Below are 20062 nucleotides of genomic sequence, written 5' to 3' on the forward strand. Positions count from 1 at the left end.
CCCAGTACACGTATTTCCATTTACCAGCCTGTCTATCAGCTGTGACCACCTGTCTTTCATATAGCCATGCCCGATTGTCTGTCTACCAGCTGTGCCCACCTGCCTATCAGCCATGCCCGCCTGCCTGTCTACCAGCTGTACACCTGCCCATCTACCTGCTGTGCCCGCCTGCCTGTCTTCCAGCAGCGCCCTCCTTCCTGTCCATCAGCAGCGCCAGCCTGTCTGCCCATCAGCAATACCAGCCTGCCTGTCCATCAGCCGTGCTAGCCTGCGACTGCCTCCTATCCCTTGGGGGTCAGCTGCGATCCACCCAAGGTCAGTTCTGGAGTCGCACCTGGTCCATCTTCCTCGTCCCTCCTCGGATCACAGAGTAATCTAGCCGCCGTACATCCGAGGTCAGATTTGGTGAGGTCCCTACTTACGCCCCTCCTGACTCTCCTCGCACCATGACACAGTGGTTCCACCACCTGCCCTATTACATGGAGTCTTTTGTGACCTCTTGGATGAGTCGTCATTGTGCTCTTGGGTAATTTTGGGCGGCTGGCCACTCCTGGGAACGTTCACCACTATTACATATTTTTGCTGTAGATATGGCTTTTTATACTTTTCCAGACAAATCTCAATTACTTTGTTTCTCATTTTTTCCTGAATTTCTTTGGATTGCAGCATATCATCTAGCTTTTGAGGATCTTTTGGTCTACTTCACTTTGTCAGGCAGGTTTTATTTAAGTGATTTCTTGATTGAGAAAAGGAGTGACAGTAATCAGGCCTGTGTGTGGCTAGGGAAATTGAACTCAGCTTCCAAAAGATGTGATAAACCACAGTTAATTTATATGTTAAGGGGGGGGGAATCACTTTTTCACACAGGGCCCTGTAGGTTTGTATTTTTTCCCCTTTATAATAAAGACCTTCATTTAAAAACTGCATTTCTTGTTTACTAGTGTTATCTTTGTCCAATATTTTAATTTAATTTGTGATCTGAAACATTTAAGTGTGACAAAGATGCAAAAGAGTAAGAAATCTGGAAGGGGTAAACACTTTTTCACACAACTGTATATATACTGTATATATGCTCCATAACATTGGAATTGAAACACCAAGAAGGAAAAGTCATGGAGTGGAATTATGGAAGTCACAATATTGCTAGATATATTAATGATATGTAAATGATGAAAACCTGAAAACAAATATTCTCTTATGCTGAATGCACTTGGACATGCAAGTCATCAAGATCTTCTGCTGCCAACTCCCGTTGCAATTTCTGACTGATGATGTCCCTGTTGAACTTGAAGCAAGACAGGTTTTAAGATGGCAGGCCATGGCAGCATGTTTAGGCCATGCAGGGTGCTCATAGTACCCTGAACTACATGTGGCCTGGCGCTGTCCTGATGACACTTTCAAGAAATGGCCATAGCACTGGTGCTATGACCTATGTAATGCCAAGCTTTTAGATTCAGTGTACCAAATGAAGACTACAGGATTCTGATTACCATATATTAAGCCACCTCACACCATATTCCTGGGAGTAGAACCAGTGTGATGTTCCCTCGTGAAGGTGTTGCCCACATTGTGTTCAGACTAATCTCTGGCTATAACTGCATCCAATAGCAAAGGAGTACTCATCACTGAAGAGGATAGACCTGCATTTCATCCTCCATTGTTGTCTTTCTTTGCATCACAAAAGTCTTTGAGAGTGTTGGCATGATGTCAAAGGAACACCTATAGCTGGACATATGATTCATAGACCACTGGAATCAATGGTACAGCAAATTCTTCAAAATATCCCAGGAGCCATTTTTCAAGGTGACAATGCCAAGCTACATGTTACTTATGCAATTTGCAATTGCAAAGGGAGCTGCCAGGAGTGGATCTTGATGATTTGAGTGCCAAGGACATTTAACATGGGATAATATTCCTCATTCGGCCATTAATAACCTCATTGATAGCATTCCAACTGCTCTCTTATTTTGCAACACAATCACAATCGGTTAGCCTAAGAGGGATTTCTGCACTATGCACAGTTGCAAATAATTATTGCTTAAAAATACATTGTAATGTTATAATATGTAGTGAGTAATCAGCTGATACCTATTGTTACTACTATGTAATAAGGATCACCACCATTTAATGTTACTGAAAAGCTATCTCTAGAAAACTGGCGGAATCAACCAAGAAAAGCAGAGTAAATAGGTTTAATACAAAAAGAAATAATACAATTACATAACACTTAAGATTGTAGTGTTCCCTTTGGGTAATTTCAAGTGGAGACAATTTTATGAGGATTCAGTATCGTATTCAATGCCAAAACGCATGTGAAATCCATTCTCTTGTCTATTAACTAAAAAGTATAGCCAGGTTGTGGAAAAAGAAAGAAGCGACTCATCACTTGGATTCCATGTAGAAACCGCAAATGGTAGACATCTGTAATGTAGCTCCATTGAATGGGTTGAAACTGCATGTGGATTCAAGGAGCATTAATCTGCCAACCCATGCAAGAAATCTGATGAAGACCAAGGATGGCTGCTGAGAAGGAAATCAGATAATGGCAGGAACAAAAACTTTGGTTGACAAAAAGAAGTGAGAAGATTCCACAGTAGCACCAAACATGAACCTATATGACCTATATATAGGAGAATTAGGTTACGAGTGGCATTGGGGACAGAGACTGTAAATGGTGATAATCTCGGTATAAATATTTTAGTGTTATAGAAATGATAAGAGGATAAAAATAAATGCATCCTGAAACACATATATAAGACTTTGGTTGTTGTATTTTTCCACTTGGATTGTGATATGTAATAAAATCAGATTAATCAGATCATCCAAATAGGTAATAATATCTATAATATCGCAAGTATTTTTTCACTATTTTTATTTTTTTAATTACAGTCTAGCAGTAGAAGATATCTACACTATAAAAATTGTGAAGAGATAGGAATACAAAGCTATCTGAAGGCAACATTTTACAAACTTGCACTAAAATCTACTGTCAAGACTTAATTTCAATGCTGTCTGGCATTTCTCACTTTAAGAGGTTCTCAAAAGGGGCAAGATGAAGTCACGAGACTGAAACAGAACTAGCTATTGAAAAGTTCAAGATATCTTTTTTCTTTTAGTTAAATTTGATGCAAACTGCAAAATAAACTAATATGCTCCTCTCTGCTTTTCTTACTTGAGTTTTTGTTAGGGCTCACTCACTCAAGAGTAATCATCGGAGGAGTGCTATCCAATCGAATAGCACTCAGACCAATGTTATACTATGGGGCAGTGCTGATCAGCAGGGTTTTATTTCATGCCGATTCGGCATGAGAAAAAAATTAGAGCATGCTGCGAGTTGCTCGGCAAATTGGATGACATCAACCCATTTAAGTCTATGGGTGTGTGTAAGATATCGGACTGCACTCGGTTGACATCTGAATGCAATCCAACATCTGCAGACTTAGACAATGGAGAAGATGGAGAAATTATATTCTCCATCTTCTCCTCACTTGTGCTACGAATCTCTCATTCAAGAGAATCAGATCATAGCAAGCTGACACTCTGATCAAACTTGGAACAGAGTTGGATCGGAGTGTTATTAACATAATCAAACTGACTCTCTTTCATGATAGAATCAACGCTTGTGTGAGTGAGTTATTAAAGTGACCCTCCAGTCCAGGGAACAAAGTAATTGTGTGATGAAGTATAAGAGGCAATATTAACTGGTGCTCTTCCTCTGCCACGTATCTACAGTTTTGGACTCCACATTTTTCCCCCAACATGGCCAATGTGCTTTTCAAGGCAGTCGATGCAATGTGCTAATGCCCCATCACTCCTGATTCCACAACTTACACAGGTTTATACTTTTAGTAGCGAATGTGCTTGGTTTAATAGTTCAGGCCCATTCACTTGAATAATATAAAGCTGTAATATCAGTTGTAGTCTATACTATCCATTGAAAAAGAAACAGCACTCCCTGGATCACTGTGGCCCCTTCACACAACTGATTGGCCAGTTGACTACTGACCATTGTTGATGGCTTATGTTATGAATATAAACTACTGGAAAAACCCTTTAATGCCTCCCAGAATGTGTGTGAAATTATGTAGCAATTAGGTTTCATGCCCTTATGGGGGAGGCAATATGTGAAAAAATGAAAAATAAAATAGATAAATGTTTAAATAAAAATTACGTAAAAAATAAATACATTTAAAAAGCTGCTGCCAATCCAAATCATAGTAACTAGCACTGCTCCATTGAAAGAAAAAAATCTGTCAGATATATAAAAATAATTGCTACAGGAAGGGGAACACATTTAAAAATATATTCTAGTCGTCCTTTTTGGTCATAACAATTGTGGAAAGCATACACATATTTTCTTTATTTTCCCAGTAGATATCACCTGATATGGGCAAAAAAAATAAATAAAGAGCACGAAAATAACATAAAAATGAATCCCCATTTATCACAAAAAAATGCAAATATTGTTTGAATATTTGAACAAGAAAAAAATTACAGCTCTTTAAACTGCATGTACAAAATAACATGAAAATGTGCCTGGTCAGGATTATTATGTACTATACAGTGGGTACGGAAAGTATTCAGACCCCTTTAAATTTTTCACTCTTTGTTTCATTGCAGCCATTTGGTAAATTCTAAAAAGTTCATTTTTTCTCATTAAAGTACACTCTGCACCCCATCTTGACTGAAAAAAACAGAAATGTAGAATTTTTTGCAAATTTATTAAAAAAGAAAAACTGAAATATCACAAGGTCATAAGTAGTGTTGAGCAAGCACTAAAATGCTCGGGTGCTCGAAGCTCGGGCCGAGCTCGCCGTGATACTCGGGTGCTCGACCCGAGCAACGAGCCCTATGTTAGTCTATGGGATACCCGAGCATTTTTGCGGCGGCACCCCCGGCAGTCTTTTAAAAGCCTAACAACTGTCCAAAACGATAGTGACAGTGCTCAAATGACATGGGAACAGCATGGGGATCGACCCAGGAAGCATTTCTGACCCCCAGGTCACTGCTGTCTACAACATGGTCAGAGGTATTAAGCCACTTTTAAGGGCTCACAATAAAACATACAAAAACTAAACTGAAACTGCTTTCCTGTGAAATATGTTAAGGAACTTCCTTTCCAGGGTAAAGACTTGTGTATAAGGTAAAATAATTAACCCCCCAAAAAAATACTCCACACCTTGGGCTATGTTCACAAGTAGCATTTTTTATGCGTTTTTGCACTTTTGCATTGCTTTCAACCGTGACAAATGCATTCACCGGGAAATGTCATTTTAACATTTTGCAACCTTATCTGGCCATGTGCTGTGTGACACATGCATACAGTGCTGAAAAGACATGGGAACAGCATGGGGAAGACCACTTGAAGCATCTCTGACACCTAGGTCACTACGTAAAAGTGTGCCCATCAGAAGTCATCCTTGCCGCATCAGAAGATGCAGACTTGCAACTATCCCTGTGCAAGTTCTTGTCCCAGGGCAGTGTTCAATTGTACCTCCTCCATTCCTTGCAATGCAAGCGCAAGTATGCAGCCTGCCGCACACCCACCCACCCCCAGGCTGCAATACCATACTGCTTGCTTGCTTGCACTTGAAATTGGGCCTTTTAGGCATGTGGAGGCGGAATCTGGCCACCACGTCATGGCTGCGTTGGCGGCCTGGTACCCATACTCAGTCCCCAGCTGCCCGGCGGCTGGGCGTCCACACTCGGTCCCCAGCCGCCAGGGGGCGGTCGGGTGTTCATACTTGGTCCCCAGCCGCCCCGAGGCCGGGTGTCCACACACGGTCCCCAGCCGCCTGGGGGCAGCCGGGTGTCCATAAACGGTCCCCAGCCGCCCCTATTTCTCCTTGGAACATCCCCCACACACTTTTCTTAGCCCGGCCTGCTTTAGGGCAGCATTGGACGAGCCCACCAGAGAACAAGACTCCTCCGGGTGGGCCCTGGCTTCTCCATCAGGGGAGTTGAGAGTGCCAAGGTGAGGACCATGATGATGATGATTATAGAAGTTAGCATCTGCTTTGTTTTCTTGGAATGCAAGCACATGTATGTAGTAGCGGCTAGGCCTGAGGTGGTCAGCATTTTGGCGCATATCCTACCTCCTCTGAGGATTGCTGGATGTTTTCCTGCTACTATCCCAGTTCTATCACTCCCGTTAAAACAAAGCTTCAGGTGATAAATGATGGATGAGGTAGTGGCAAAGGAGAAAGAGCAGGAGGAACAGGGACCATTCACATCAATATCAGGCCTGTCAACCACATATGTCTTGTAGGATATGTTTCTGTAACAAAATGAGAGGTTCGGCTACACAGTTATAGGGCATACAGTGAGTGCAATGCCTACCAAAAATTTCGAGGCACTCCAATGCCCCTTGGAAATGACATGGAGGTCAGAGGGCCTTAACTAAACAGTTTTTTCCATTTATAGCAACTGGGTCTCCTGTACACTGTTGGCCTAAGCAGTGAATGGAAGGCTTTCCAAAAATTATGAGGAACTGCAATGCCCCTTGAAACAGACGTGGATTACAGCGTACTAAAAACATTCTACCCATTATTGGGGAGTGGATCTCCCTTAGTTTTCGCCTTTTCATTGAAAAGCAAAAGCTGACTAAAATTAGGAGGAAATGCAATGACCGTTGGAAGAGTCGTGGAGGTTAGAGGTAATTAAAAACAACATTTCAATGTCCCTTGGAAAAGCTGTGGAGTTCAGAGTGGCTTAAGAAGACGCTTTTAATGCCTCTTTGAAGAGACGAGGAGGTCACAGTAGCTTAACAAGACGCTTTTAATGCCCCTCGGAAAAGTGGTGGAGGTCGCAGTAGCTTAACAAGACGCTTTTAATGCCCCTCGGAAAAGTGGTGGAGGTCCCAATAGCTTAACAAGACGCTTTTAATGCCCCTCAGAAGAGACATGGAGGTCCCAGTAGCTTTACAAGACGCTTTTAATGCCCCTTGGGAAAGTCGTGGAGGTCCCAGTAGCTTAACAAGACGCTTTTAATGCCCCTCGGAAAAGTGGTGGAGGTCGCAGTAGCTTAACAAGACGCTTTTAATGCCCCTCGGAAAAGTGGTGGAGGTCCCAGTAGCTTAACAAGACGCTGTTAATGCCCCTCAGAAGAGACATGGAGGTCCCAGTAGCTTTACAAGACGCTTTTAATGCCCCTCAGAAGAGACGTGGAGGTCCCAGTAGCTTAACAAGACGCTTTTAATGCCCCTCGGAAAAGTGGTGGTGGTCCCAGTAGTTTAAGAAGATGCTTTTAATGCCCCTCAGAAGAGACGTGGAGGTCCCAGTAGCTTAACAAGATGCTTTTAATGCCCCTCAGAAGAGACGTGGAGGTCCCAGTAGCTTAACAAGACGCTTTTAATGCCCCTCAGAAGAGACGTGGAGGTCCCAGTAGCTTAACAAGACGCTTTTAATGCCCCTCAGAAGAGACGTGGAGGTCCCAGTAGCTTAACAAGACGCTTTTAATGCCCCTCGGAAAAGTGGTGGAGGTCCCAGTAGCTTAACAAGAAGCGTTTAATGCCCCTCAGAAGAGACGTGGAGGACCCAGTAGCTTAACAAGACGCTTTTAATTCGCCTCAGAAGAGACGTGGAGGTCTCAGTAGCTTAACAAGACACTTTTAATGCCCCTTGGAAAAGTGGTGGAGGTCCCAGTAGCTTAACAAGACGCTTTTAATGCCCCTCAGAAGAGACGTGGAGGTCCCAGTAGCTTAACAAGACGCTTTTAATGCCCCTCGGAAAAGTGGTGGAGGTCGCAGCAGCTTAACAAGACGCTTTTAATGCCCCTCAGAAGAGACATGGAGGTCCCAGTAGCTTAACAAGGCGCTTTTAATGCCCCTCGGAAAAGTGGTGGAGGTCCCAGTAACTTAACAAGATGCTTTTAATGCCCCTCAGAAGAGACGTGGAGGTCCCAATAGCTTAACAAGATGCTTTTAATGCCACTCAGAAGAGACGTGGAGGTCCCAGTAGCTTAACAAGACGCTTTTAATGCCCCTCAGAAGAGACGTGGAGGTCCCAGTAGCTTAACAAGATGCTTTTAATGCCCCTCGGAAAAGTGGTGGAGTTCACAGTAGCTTAACAAGACGCTTTTAATGCCCCTCGGAAAAGTGATGGAGGTCGCAGTAGCTTAACAAGACGCTTTTAATGCCCCTTACAAGAGCCATACAGTACAGCATCTTAAAAACATTTTTCCCATTATTGGGGAGTGTGTCTCCCAAAGTATTTGCTTATGCCTTCCAAGCAAAAGCTGCCAAAAATTAGGATGGAGGAACTTGCAATGCCCCTTACAAGAGCTATGCAGTACAGCATATTACAAACATTATTTCCATGATTGGGGAGTGGGTCTCCCATAGTATTTGCTTATGCCTTCCAAGCAAAAGCTGACAAAAATTAGGACGGAGGAACTTGCAATACCCCTTACAAGAGCCATACAGTACAGCATCTTAAAAATATTATTCCCATTATTGGGGAGGGGATCTCCCACAGTCTTTGCTTATGCCTTCCAAGCAAAATCTGACAAAAATAAGGATGGAGGACCTTTCAATAATGGCAACAAGGACCACGGTCACCCTGGTGGTATAGTGGTGGTGGAGGCTGAGGATAAGGAGAAGAACATAAAACAGCCGAAATGAGGAAGCGTATACCCATGTGTGGGTGTGAAGCCGTGCATGTGAATACACCTCCCGAAAAAACACAGTGGATTTGGCTTTATGTTACTCTGCTGTCATTTGGTGGTGATGAGAAGTGTGGCCCAATCCAGCCATTGTTCATTTTGATAAGGGCCAGCTTGTCAGCATTGTCAGTTGACAGGCGAGTGCGCTTATCAGTTATAATTCCCCCAGCGGCACTAAAAACACGCTCCGATAACACGCTAGCGGCAGTGCAGGCCAGGACCTCCAAGGCATACAGAGCGATTTCATTCCATGTGTCCAGCTTGGATACCCAATAATTAAAAGGCACAGAGGAATCACGGAGGACGCTGGTACGGTCGGCAAGGTACTCCCTAAACATCTTTTGAATCTTTCCACTCCTTGTGAGAGTACCCCGTGCCTCAGGGCCTGTAAGCTGGGCTGGTCTCAGAAAACTGTCCCAGAACGTTGACAGTGTTCCCCTGCCTCTGCTGGTTTGGAGTTGCCTCTCTCTCGCTTGTACGTCTTGGTTGGTCAACGAACTGTGACCTCTGCCGCTAGCGTGTTCAGATGGGAACTTTTTTAACAGTTCTGCAGCAAGGGCCTTCTGATACTGCCCCATTTTTGTAGACCTCTCCACCTCTCCAGGAATAAGAGAGTGAAAGTTCTCCTTGTAGCGGGGGTCTAAAAGTGTCACCAACCAGTAATGACTGTCACCCAACATTTTGACAACGTGAGGGTCACGGTTAAGGCAGTGTAACATAAAGTCAGCCATGCGTGCCAGACTGGTAATGGGCAAGACTTCCGTGTCCTCACCAAGATGACGACTGACCATGCGCTCCTCCTCCTTCCCTCTGTCCTCAGGCCATCCACGCTGAACAGATGGTATGATAATTGTACTACAGGTACTACCGTCTACAGCGCATGATACAAGCTCCTGTTCTTCCTCCTCCTCCTCCTCCTCTCCCTCATTGTCCCCCAATGCACGTTGGGATGAGATGAGGCTGGGCTGTGTGTAATCGACCGCTACAGCTTCTTGATCCATCTCATCATACTCTGGCTGCAATGCCTCCTCTTTAATTCTCTGCAGAGAGCGTTGCAAAAGACAGACAAGTGGAATGCTGACGCTAATGATGTGTTATGTTCTGCTACCAGAGCTAAGGAAAGAGAGGAGATCTGTCCCTACGATAGAACTCAGCTGAATCCCTACGATGTAACAGGGAACCTGATCCTGCGATCAGACCTGCTAAAGTCCTAAGCTAGTCTGTACGGAGACCTATAGATGTGGGGAAGGAATCCCTACAAGTACTAAGGACTGGGAGGAAAATGGGACACCTCCTAACAGAAATAGTAGCAGACAGACGAACAAACAAAATATATAGAACATAGAGGTCCGTAGACCAAGCAAACTAACAGAGTTAGATACAGAGCACAGGCTAGCTAGAAAGTAGTTATACAATGAAGTCCAGCAAAGCCAGAAGGGCGGAGCAGGATTAAATAGGCCAACAAGGTCATGTGACCAGCAAAGGAAAAAACCTAAGAGCAAGGTTCTAACAGTACCCCCCCTTCTAAGAGGATCCTCCGGATCCCCTAGGACCAGGCTTATCAGGAAATCTCCTGTGAAACGCTCTGATAAGTCTGGACGCGGAAACATCATCTGACCTCACCCAAGAGTTATCCTCGGGTCCGAAACCTTTCCAGGCCACAAGATACTGCAAACTACCTCTATACCGTCTAGAGTTAAGGATGCGAGAAATTTCATATTCCCCGTCCTCCACCACCGGAGGAACAGAGGCAGAGGCGTCACCATCCGACACAACAGCTTTTTTTAACAGAGAGACATGAAATACCGGATTAATTCTCCAGGAGGTAGGAACCTCCAACCTAACAGCAGATTGGTTGACAACCTGAAGCACCTTAAAGGGCCCTACAAACTTGGGACCCAATTTCTTAGAAGGAATCCTCAACCGCAGATTCCTAGAGGACAACCAGACCATGTCACCAACAGCGAACAAAACCTCCTGTCGTTTCCTATCAAAGTAGTCTTTAGATTTTCTGTTGGCCTCCTGAAGATTACCACGCACATCCGTCCAAACTCTCTCCAAATCACCGGAAAAATTCTCCTCCTCAGGCACGGCAGATCCCAACTTGGAGAACGACCCAAACGACGGATGTCTCCCAGAACAACAAAAAAAAGGCGAACAACCAGCAGAAGAAGATGTATGATTGTTCAGAGCAAATTCAGCAAGTGGCAGAAACTCAGACCACCCCTCTTGATTGTCTGCCACAAAACAACGCAAGAACTGCTCAACATCCTGGTTTTTCCTTTCTGTCTGGCCATTAGATTCAGGATGATATCCGGACGAGAACGACAAATGAACTCCCAACCTGTCACAAAAGGCACGCCAAAAACGAGCCACGAACTGAGGACCCCTATCAGAAACAATGTCAGTAGGAACGCCATGAAGTCTGACAATTTCCTTGACAAAGGCCTTAGCGAGAGTTTTAGCGCAGGGCAGTTTGACGAAGGGAACCAAGTGACACATCTTGCTAAAACGGTCCACGACCACCCAGATGACAGTAAAACCCTCAGAGGGGGGAAGGTCAGTTATAAAGTCCATAGCCAAATGTGTCCAAGGAGCACTGGGAACCTCCAAAGGACAAAGCAACCCCGCAGCAGGAGTATGTGAGGACTTAGATCTAGCACATATAGTACATTGACGCACCCACTTAATGACTTCCTTCTGCCATCCAGGCCACCAAAAACTGCGACCCACCAGTCTCTTAGTCTCAGAGATTCCGGGATGACCTGCCAACCGAGATTCGTGACACTCAACAAACAAATCTCTCCTAAAGGTCCCAGGCACAAACAACCTCCCATGAGGAGTGTTAGATGGGGCATTCCCCTGTGCTTTAAGAATCTCATCTTCCAAAACGGAGTCCAAAGCAGCTATCACAACACCTTCTTGTAAAATGTTCTCCTCTTTCTCAGCACCGACTATGGGAGAAAAACTGCGAGACAAGGCATCCGCCTTAACATTCTTAGTACCAGGGATGTAAGTAACGGAGAAATTAAACCGTGAGAAAAACAGTGCCCACCTAGCCTGACGGGCATTCAATCGCTTGGCAGCATCAAGATATATCAGATTTTTATGATCCGTAAGAACCTGAACGGGAAATTCCGCACCTTCCAAGAAGTGGCGCCAGTGTTCAAATGCGAGTGTAATAGCCAATAATTCCCGATTACCAATATCGTAATTCAGTTCAGTCTCCGAAAATTTTTTTGAAAAAAAGGCACAGGGATGTAATCCATCCCCGTTATCCTGAGACAATACTGCGCCAACCCCCACAGAGGAAGCATCAACCTCAATCAAAAACGGCTTAGTCACATCAGGCTGCATAAGGATGGGAGCAGAGGTGAACCTCTCCTTGAGATACACAAAAGCTTCAATGGCCTCAGAAGACCACTGAACCGCATCAGCACCTTTCCTGGTGAGATCGGTCAGAGGTTTTGTGGCACCCCAGGGGTCTGGTTTCCACAGTAACGGCAATGTTATGTCTGAGAGCAGGTGGGAGGTCTCTTGGTCAGGAAACCTATGCATGCCACACCTCCTGCCCAGTCCTGGGAGGGGAAGAACTTCCCCTATATAAACCTGGGGCTGAGGCAGGGTTAGAGAGTTGAGAGGGAGAGTTCAGCCAGGAGGGCTGACAGGGAGTTGTGGCTCCGGCTGGGCCCAGCTCCTGGGCCATGCCAGAAGTAGAGAAGAGAAGCAGCATAGGAAGAAACAACAGGAGCTCTGTGGGAGCAGTGTTACAAAGAGTCAGGGGCTGGCAGCTGCAGAGCTCGCCCTGACTGAGAAGATTTCTTACCGGACCCGGAGTCCGAGGCTGTGGGGACTAACTCCTACCCAGCAGCAGAATCCGTCAGGCAGGGGATTTCAGGTCCTCTGGCCAAGAAACCCGAAGGCACGGTCACACGCATGGGACCAGCACCGCCGCCGTGGAGCGGAAGCTACTAGAAGGCCCCGAGTCACCGGCCATACGGGTGAGCACCACACGGTACACTCAGGGACGTGGGCTACTTATACTCGCTCCTAGCAAGGTAGCCAGAAGAGTATCGTTAGTTTGGGAGGCCTACAACTCCGCCTGGCCAGGGGAGATCCCATCTGCTCAAGGACTGACCAGGCCCCAACCGCTAGCCAGTACTCCGGGAGGGTCTATCTTTGTCACCAGTAAAGACCCTGAACTACACCGCATCGTCTCTGAGTGGTTCCTGCTACCCCCATCATCCACGTCGGCTGCCCTGAGGCCCTACCCCTCCCGTTGGGGGTTATACCATCCCCGCTGCACCATCCTTCCACCGGCCTCAGCGGTCTGCCCTGCAGCGGCAGCTCCATAGCTGCATTCAACGGGTGGCGTAGTCGTCCATCATCTACCGCTGATACAGCGCCACTTAGTCTGACTCCCTGGGCACGGACCGGATCACCGCCACGAGACTACAACCCTCAAGAGATCCGGCTCCGGGTAAGCTCCCGCGTGCGAAACGCAGCGCGACACAGGCCCAAGGGCGCGTCAACTTTTGGCGTAGTCGGCAGGATTTCGTGCCCGCAACCACCGGGTACTGCGTGCTTGAAAAAGACTGTTCAAACTTACCTGTGGTGAAGATTCCCGCCATCCGGCGCCATCTTCCGCTTCCTTCCCGCCATCGGTGGAGTTTTCCCGCCATCCGGCGCCATCTTCGGCCTTCTTCCCGCCATACGTGGAGTTTTCCCGCCATTGGACGCCATCTTGAGGACGCCGCGCGGGAAGAAGAGGGGCGTGGACTCCGAAAGCGCGCGAGAACTGAAGCCCCGCCTCACGTCCGGACGTTGCGTGAGGTCCTGGAAGGAGCCCAGCAGACGCCGACGTCACAGGAGCGCGACGGAAGGTCCTCAACCCTGACGATCCACTGCGGAGCCGCGGCCTACGGAAGAGGATCATCGCAAGGTAGGCCACGGTCCACTAGGGGGGAGAAGGATGCCGGATATGGAGGAGAGCTTCACCGCTTCAACCCCCGCCAGCGCCACCGCTGTTGCGGTCATGCCTTTCACCATGCCCTATATCCCGGGGGCAGCCTGGCTACCCCAGTACTCAGGGGAGTCACATACCCTGCATGACTTTAGAGAAAAGCTGGATAGCCTCTTTCAGGTGTACCCCCTCACAGAGGAGCAAAAAGTGAGCATCCTGGTGGCCCAATTAACCGGGGCAGCCCAAAGGGGGGTAAAGTCCTGGCCACCTGGGAGGAGGACTGTCGCAGAGATACTAACCCAGCTAACCGAGGAGGAGCTGCAGTACTACCAATACGAGGAAAGCCAAGAGGACCCGGACGGGTCTGAGGACTACCCTCAGGAGGGAGCACAAAGAGGACATAGCTACTGAAGGGAAGTAGCGTGAATAAAGAGCTGTAAATAGTTACCCGTAAGGGTACAAGGACTGCTGCTAATTAAAATATGGTCCCCGTTGGGATTAGTGAATTGTTCCCCGTGTGTCCCTATCCCTTACCAGGCTGAGGACTGTGAGCAGCCATCCCCTATCCCTTACCAGGCTGAGGACTGTGAGCAGCCAATCCTTATCCCCACTGGCCGTGGACTGAGAGCGGCCATATCCTGTAAATAATTATGTGTTTCTAGTAATTTATAGGAGTCCTTGGTGGATTTACCGGGAATTCTTTGTACAGTTAGTGGAGCGTAACCCAGGACGGACTGAAAAAACTGTTAAGGACTCGGGGCAGGACAGACCCCTACCTGGTTACGTCTCCCTGTTTTGGTGAAATGGACACCTTTGTTTTCTTCAAAGACTGCACTCGGTTGCGGACACGCCGTAACCATCTTTATGTGTTTTTCTTATTGTATTATTATTGTTTATACCTTGTTATGTTTTTCTAAAAATATGTTTAGTCCCGGAGTACTAAATTTCACTAGGGGGGAATGTGGCACCCCAGGGGTCTGGTTTCCACAGTAACGGCAATGTTATGTCTGAGAGCAGGTGGGAGGTCTCTTGGTCAGGAAACCTATGCATGCCACACCTCCTGCCCAGTCCTGGGAGGGGAAGAACTTCCCCTATATAAACCTGGGGCTGAGGCAGGGTTAGAGAGTTGAGAGGGAGAGTTCAGCCAGGAGGGCTGACAGGGAGTTGTGGCTCCGGCTGGGCCCAGCTCCTGGGCCATGCCAGAAGTAGAGAAGAGAAGTAGCATAGGAAGAAACAACAGGAGCTCTGTGGGAGCAGTGTTACAAAGAGTCAGGGGCTGGCAGCTGCAGAGCTCGCCCTGACTGAGAAGATTTCTTACCGGACCCGGAGTCCGAGGCTGTGGGGACTAACTCCTACCCAGCAGCAGAATCCGTCAGGCAGGGGATTTCAGGTCCTCTGGCCAAGAAACCCGAAGGCACGGTCACACGCATGGGACCAGCACCGCCGTCGTGGAGCGGAAGCTACTAGAAGGCCCCGAGTCACCGGCCATACGGGTGAGCACCACACGGTACACTCAGGGACGTGGGCTACTTATTCTCGCTTCTAGCAAGGTAGCCAGAAGAGTATCGTTAGTTTGGGAGGCCTACAACTCCGCCTGGCCAGGGGAGATCCCATCTGCTCAAGGACTGACCAGGCCCCAACCGCTAGCCAGTACTCCGGGAGGGTCTATCTTTGTCACCAGTAAAGACTAGTGTTGAGCCACCCCCGTAGTGTTCGGGTTCGGTTCGGTTCGTCGAACACCGGGATGTTCGAGGAACTGTTCGTCGAACTGTTCGTCGAACACCTTAGAACACCGTCGAACACCGTTAAAACCAATGGCAGGCAAACAAAAGCACATAGAAACACATAGAAAACACCTGCAAAGGTGTCCAAAAGCTGACAAACTGCTCAGAAGACACTCTCTTTAAAAAAGCCGGCCGGCAAATTCAGCAGCGGCATACACCGGTACCCGACAATTTAGACAAGAAGGAATAGAGCATCACACATAGATTAGATAGATAGAAACATGTCAGTCACACATATAAGAAGCACAGTGACAGTGTTGGTTACTGCACTTGTCATTTAGTGTAAAGGATTTATTAAAAAAAATATTAGTGTTTTCATGCACCGTCTCTTTAAAAAAGCCGGCCGGCAATTCAGCATCTGTACCCGACAATTTAGAACAGAAAGAATAGAGCTTCACACATAGATTAGATAGATAGAAACATGTCAGTCACATATATAATAAGTACAGTGATAGTGTTGCTTACTGTACTTGTCATTTAGTGTAAAGGATTTATTTAAAAAAATAATAGTGTTTTCATGCACTGTCTCTTTAAAAAAGCCGGCCGGCAATTCAGCAGCGGTACCCGACAATTTAGAACAGAAAGATAGAGCATCACACATAGATTAGATAGATAGAAACATGTCAGTCACATATATATGAAGTACAGTGATAGTGTTGGTTACTGTACTTGTCATTTAGTATTAAAATAAAGGATTTATTATTAAAAAAATTGGCGTGGGGTTCCCCTTAATTTTAGGCTCTAGCGGAGGTTAAGCAGACGGCTGGGGCAGATGTTTGAAGCCTGGGAAGGGGGTAATACCCACGGAGCTTCCCAGGCTACTAATATCAGCCCCCAGCTGAATACATAGCCTTTACTAGCTATTAAAATGGGGGACCCCCCAAAAAAAATGACGTGGGGTCCCCCCTAATTTAATAGCTAGCAAAGGCTAGGCAGACAGCTGGGGGCTGATATTAATAGCCCAGGAAGGGAGCCATGAATATTGGCCCCCTCCCAGGCTAGAAACACCAGCCGTCAGCCGCCCCAGAAATGGCGCATTCATAGGATGCGCCAATTCTGGCACTTAGCCTCGCTCTTCCACGCTGCCCTGGTGCGGTGGCAGGGGGTAATAGGGTTGGGGTTGATGTCAGCTTATAATGCCAGCTGACATCAAGCCCAGGTTAGTAATGGAGAGGCGTCTATAAGACACCCCCATTACTAACCCCATAGTCAAAGTTAAAAAAAACACAAACACCCAGAATAAAGTCCTTTAATTTAAATAAAGACACAATCCTTTATTGTTCTAAATTAAACCATACTTACCATCACGCCCATTCCAGCTGAAGCCAACGATCTCCTGCAATAAAAGAAAAATAATAAAGCAACCTCATCCTTACCTTTCCATGGTTCCCACGACAGCTTCAGCTCTGCTACATCGAGATGACAGGCTGGACCGCAGCAGAACGCTGCCATCCAGCCTGTCATCCCGCAGACACTGAGAAGCGCAGGCTTGCTTGCGCTGCTCAGCGTCTCTCTGTGACGACATCCAGATGAGCCGAGTTCATGTCCAATGAACTCGGCTCACCTCATGCACGTCACTGACAGCGTGGGAAAATTCTCACGCTGAAGCGCTGATTGCAGGAGAATTTTCCCACGCTGTCAGTGACGTGCAGGAGGTGAGCTGAGTTCATTGGACATGAGCTCACCTCATGCACATCACTGACAGCGTGGGAGAATTCTCCTGCACTCAGCACTTCAGCGTGAGAATTTTCCCACGCTGTCAGTGACGTGCATGAGGTGAGCCGAGTTCATTGGACATGACCTCGGCTCATCTGGATGCCGTCACAGCGAGACAGTGAGGAGCGCAAGCATGCCTGCGCTTCGCAGTGTCTGCGGGATGACAGACTGGATGGCAGCGTTCTGCTGCGGTCCAGCCAGTCATCTCGATGTAGCAGAGCTGAAGCTGTCGTGGGAACCATGGAAAGGTAAGGATGAGGTTGGTTTATTATTTTTCTTTTATTGCAGGAGATCGTTGGCTTCAGCTGGAATGGGTGTGATGGTAAGTATGGTTTAATTTAGAACAATAAAGAATTGTGTCTTTATTTCAATTAAAGGACTTTATTCTGGGTGTTGTGTTTTTTTTAAATACTTTACTAGAAATTCATGGCGGTCATGTCTAATACTGGCGTGACCCCATGAATTTTGGGCTTGGGGCCAGCTGATAATACCAAGCTGGCCCTAACCCCTTTATTACCCAGTGAGCCACCGCACCAGGGCCCTGGATGAGTTGGGTACAGCGCCAGAAGATGGCGCTTCTATGAACGCGCCATTTTCCGGGGTGGCTGTGGACTGCAATTTGTAGCGGGGGGGGGCCCAGAAAGCTTGGGCCTCCCTGCGCTGCAGATTCCAGCCCCCAGCTGCCTAGTTGTACCTGGCTGGACACAAAAATAGGGCGAAGCCCCACGTACTTTTTTTTTAATTATTTCATGAAATTCATGAAATAATTAAGAAAAAAAGGCCTTCCCTATATTGTTGTGTCCGGCCAGGTACAAATAGGCAGCTGGTGGTTGGGGGCAGCCCGTTCCTGCCTGCTGTACCTGGCTGGACACAAATATAGTGCGAAGCCCCACTTCAATTTTTTTTAATTATTTCATGAAATTCATGAAATAATTAAGAAAAAAAGGGCTTCCCTATATTGTTGTGTCCGGCCAGGTACAAATAGGCAGCTGGTGGATGGGGGCAGCCCGTTCCTGCCTGCTGTACCTGGCTGGACACAAATATAGTGCGAAGCCCCACTTCAATTTTTTTAAATTATTTCAGGAAATTCATGAAATAATTTAAAAAAAATTGACGTGGGGCTTCGCACTATATTTGTGTCCAGCCAGGTACAGCAGGCAGGAACGGGCTGCCCCCAACCACCAGCTGCCTATTTGTACCTGGCCGGACACAACAATATAGGGAAGCCCTTTTTTTCTTAATTATTTCATGAAATAATTTAAAGAAAATTGACGTGGGGCTTCGCCCTGTTTTTGTGTCCAGCCAGGTACAACTAGGCAGCTGGGGGCTGGAATCCGCAGCGCAGGGAGGCCCAAGCTTTCTGGGCCACCCCCGCTGCAAATTGCAGTCCGCAGCCACCCCGGAAAATGGCGCGTTCATAGAAGCGCCATCTTCTGGCGCTGTACCCAACTCATCCAGGGCCCTGATGCGGTGGCTCACTGGGTAATAAAGGGGTTAGGGCCAGCTTGGCATTATCAGCTGGCCCTAAGCCCGAAATTCATGGGGTCACGCCAATATTAGACATGACCACCATGAATTTCTAGTAAAGTATTTAAAAAAAACACAACACCCAGAAAAAAGTCCTTTAATTGAAATAAACACACAATTCTTTATTGTTCTAAATTAAACCATACTTACCATCACGCCCATTCCAGCTGAAGCCAACGATCTCCTGAAATAAAAGAAAAATAATAAAGCAACATCATCCTTACCTTTCCATGGTTCCCATGACAGCTTCAGCTCTGCTACATCGAGATGACAGGCTGGACCGCAGCAGAACGCTGCCATCCAGCCTGTCATCCCGCAGACACTGAGAAGCGCAGGCTTGCTTGCGCTCCACAGTGTCTCTCTGTGAGGGCATCCAGATGAGCCGAGTTAATGTCCAATGAACTCGGCTCACCTCATGCACGTCACTGACAGCGTGGGAAAATTCTCCTGCACTCAGCGCTTCAGCGTGGGAGAATTCTCACACTGAAGCGCTGAGTGCAGGAGAATTCTCCCACGCTGTCAGTGACGTGCAGGAGGTGAGCTGAGTTCATTGGACATGAGCTCACCTTATGCACGTCACTGACAGCGTGGGAAAATTCTCCTGCACTCAGCGCTTCAGCGGGAGAATTCTCACGCTGAAGCGCTGAGTGCAGGAGAATTCTCCCACGCTGTCAGTGACGTGCAGGAGGTGAGCTGAGTTCATTGGACATGAGCTCACCTTATGCACGTCACTGACAGCGTGGGAGAAATCTCCTGCACTCACCGCTTCAGCTTGAGAATTTTCCCACGCTGTCAGTGACGTGCATGAGGTGAGCCGAGTTCATTGGACATGAACTCGGCTCATCTGGATGTCGTCACAGAGAGACGCTGAGCAGCGCAAGCAAGCCTGCGCTTCTCAGTGTCTGCGGGATGAGAGGCTGGATGGCAGCGTTCTGCTGCTGTCCAGCCTGTCATCTCGATGTAGCAGAGCTGAAGCTGTCCTGGGAACCATGGAAAGGTAAGGATGAGGTTGCTTTATTATTTTTCTTTTATTGCAGGAGATCGTTGGCTTCAGCTGGAATGGGCGTGACGGTAAGTATGGTTTAATTTAGAACAATAAAGGATTGTGTCTTTATTTCAATTAAAGGACTTTATTCTGGGTGTTTGTGTTTTTTTTAACTTTGACTATGGGGTTAGTAATGGGGGTGTCTTATAGACGCCTCTCCATTACTAACCTGGGCTTGATGTCAGCTGGCATTATAAGCTGACATCAACCCCAACCCTATTACCCCCTGCCACCGCACCAGGGCAGCGTGGAAGAGCGAGGCTAAGTGCCAGAATTGGCGCATCCTATGAATGCGCCATTTCTGGGGCGGCTGACGGCTGGTGTTTCTAGCCTGGGAGGGGGCCAATATTCATGGCTCCCTTCCTG

This window comes from Phyllobates terribilis, unplaced genomic scaffold, assembly GCF_046119375.1.
Source record: "Phyllobates terribilis strain yellow unplaced genomic scaffold, ASM4611937v1 Scaffold_11__3_contigs__length_659146591, whole genome shotgun sequence".
Taxonomy (NCBI): domain Eukaryota; kingdom Metazoa; phylum Chordata; class Amphibia; order Anura; family Dendrobatidae; genus Phyllobates; species Phyllobates terribilis.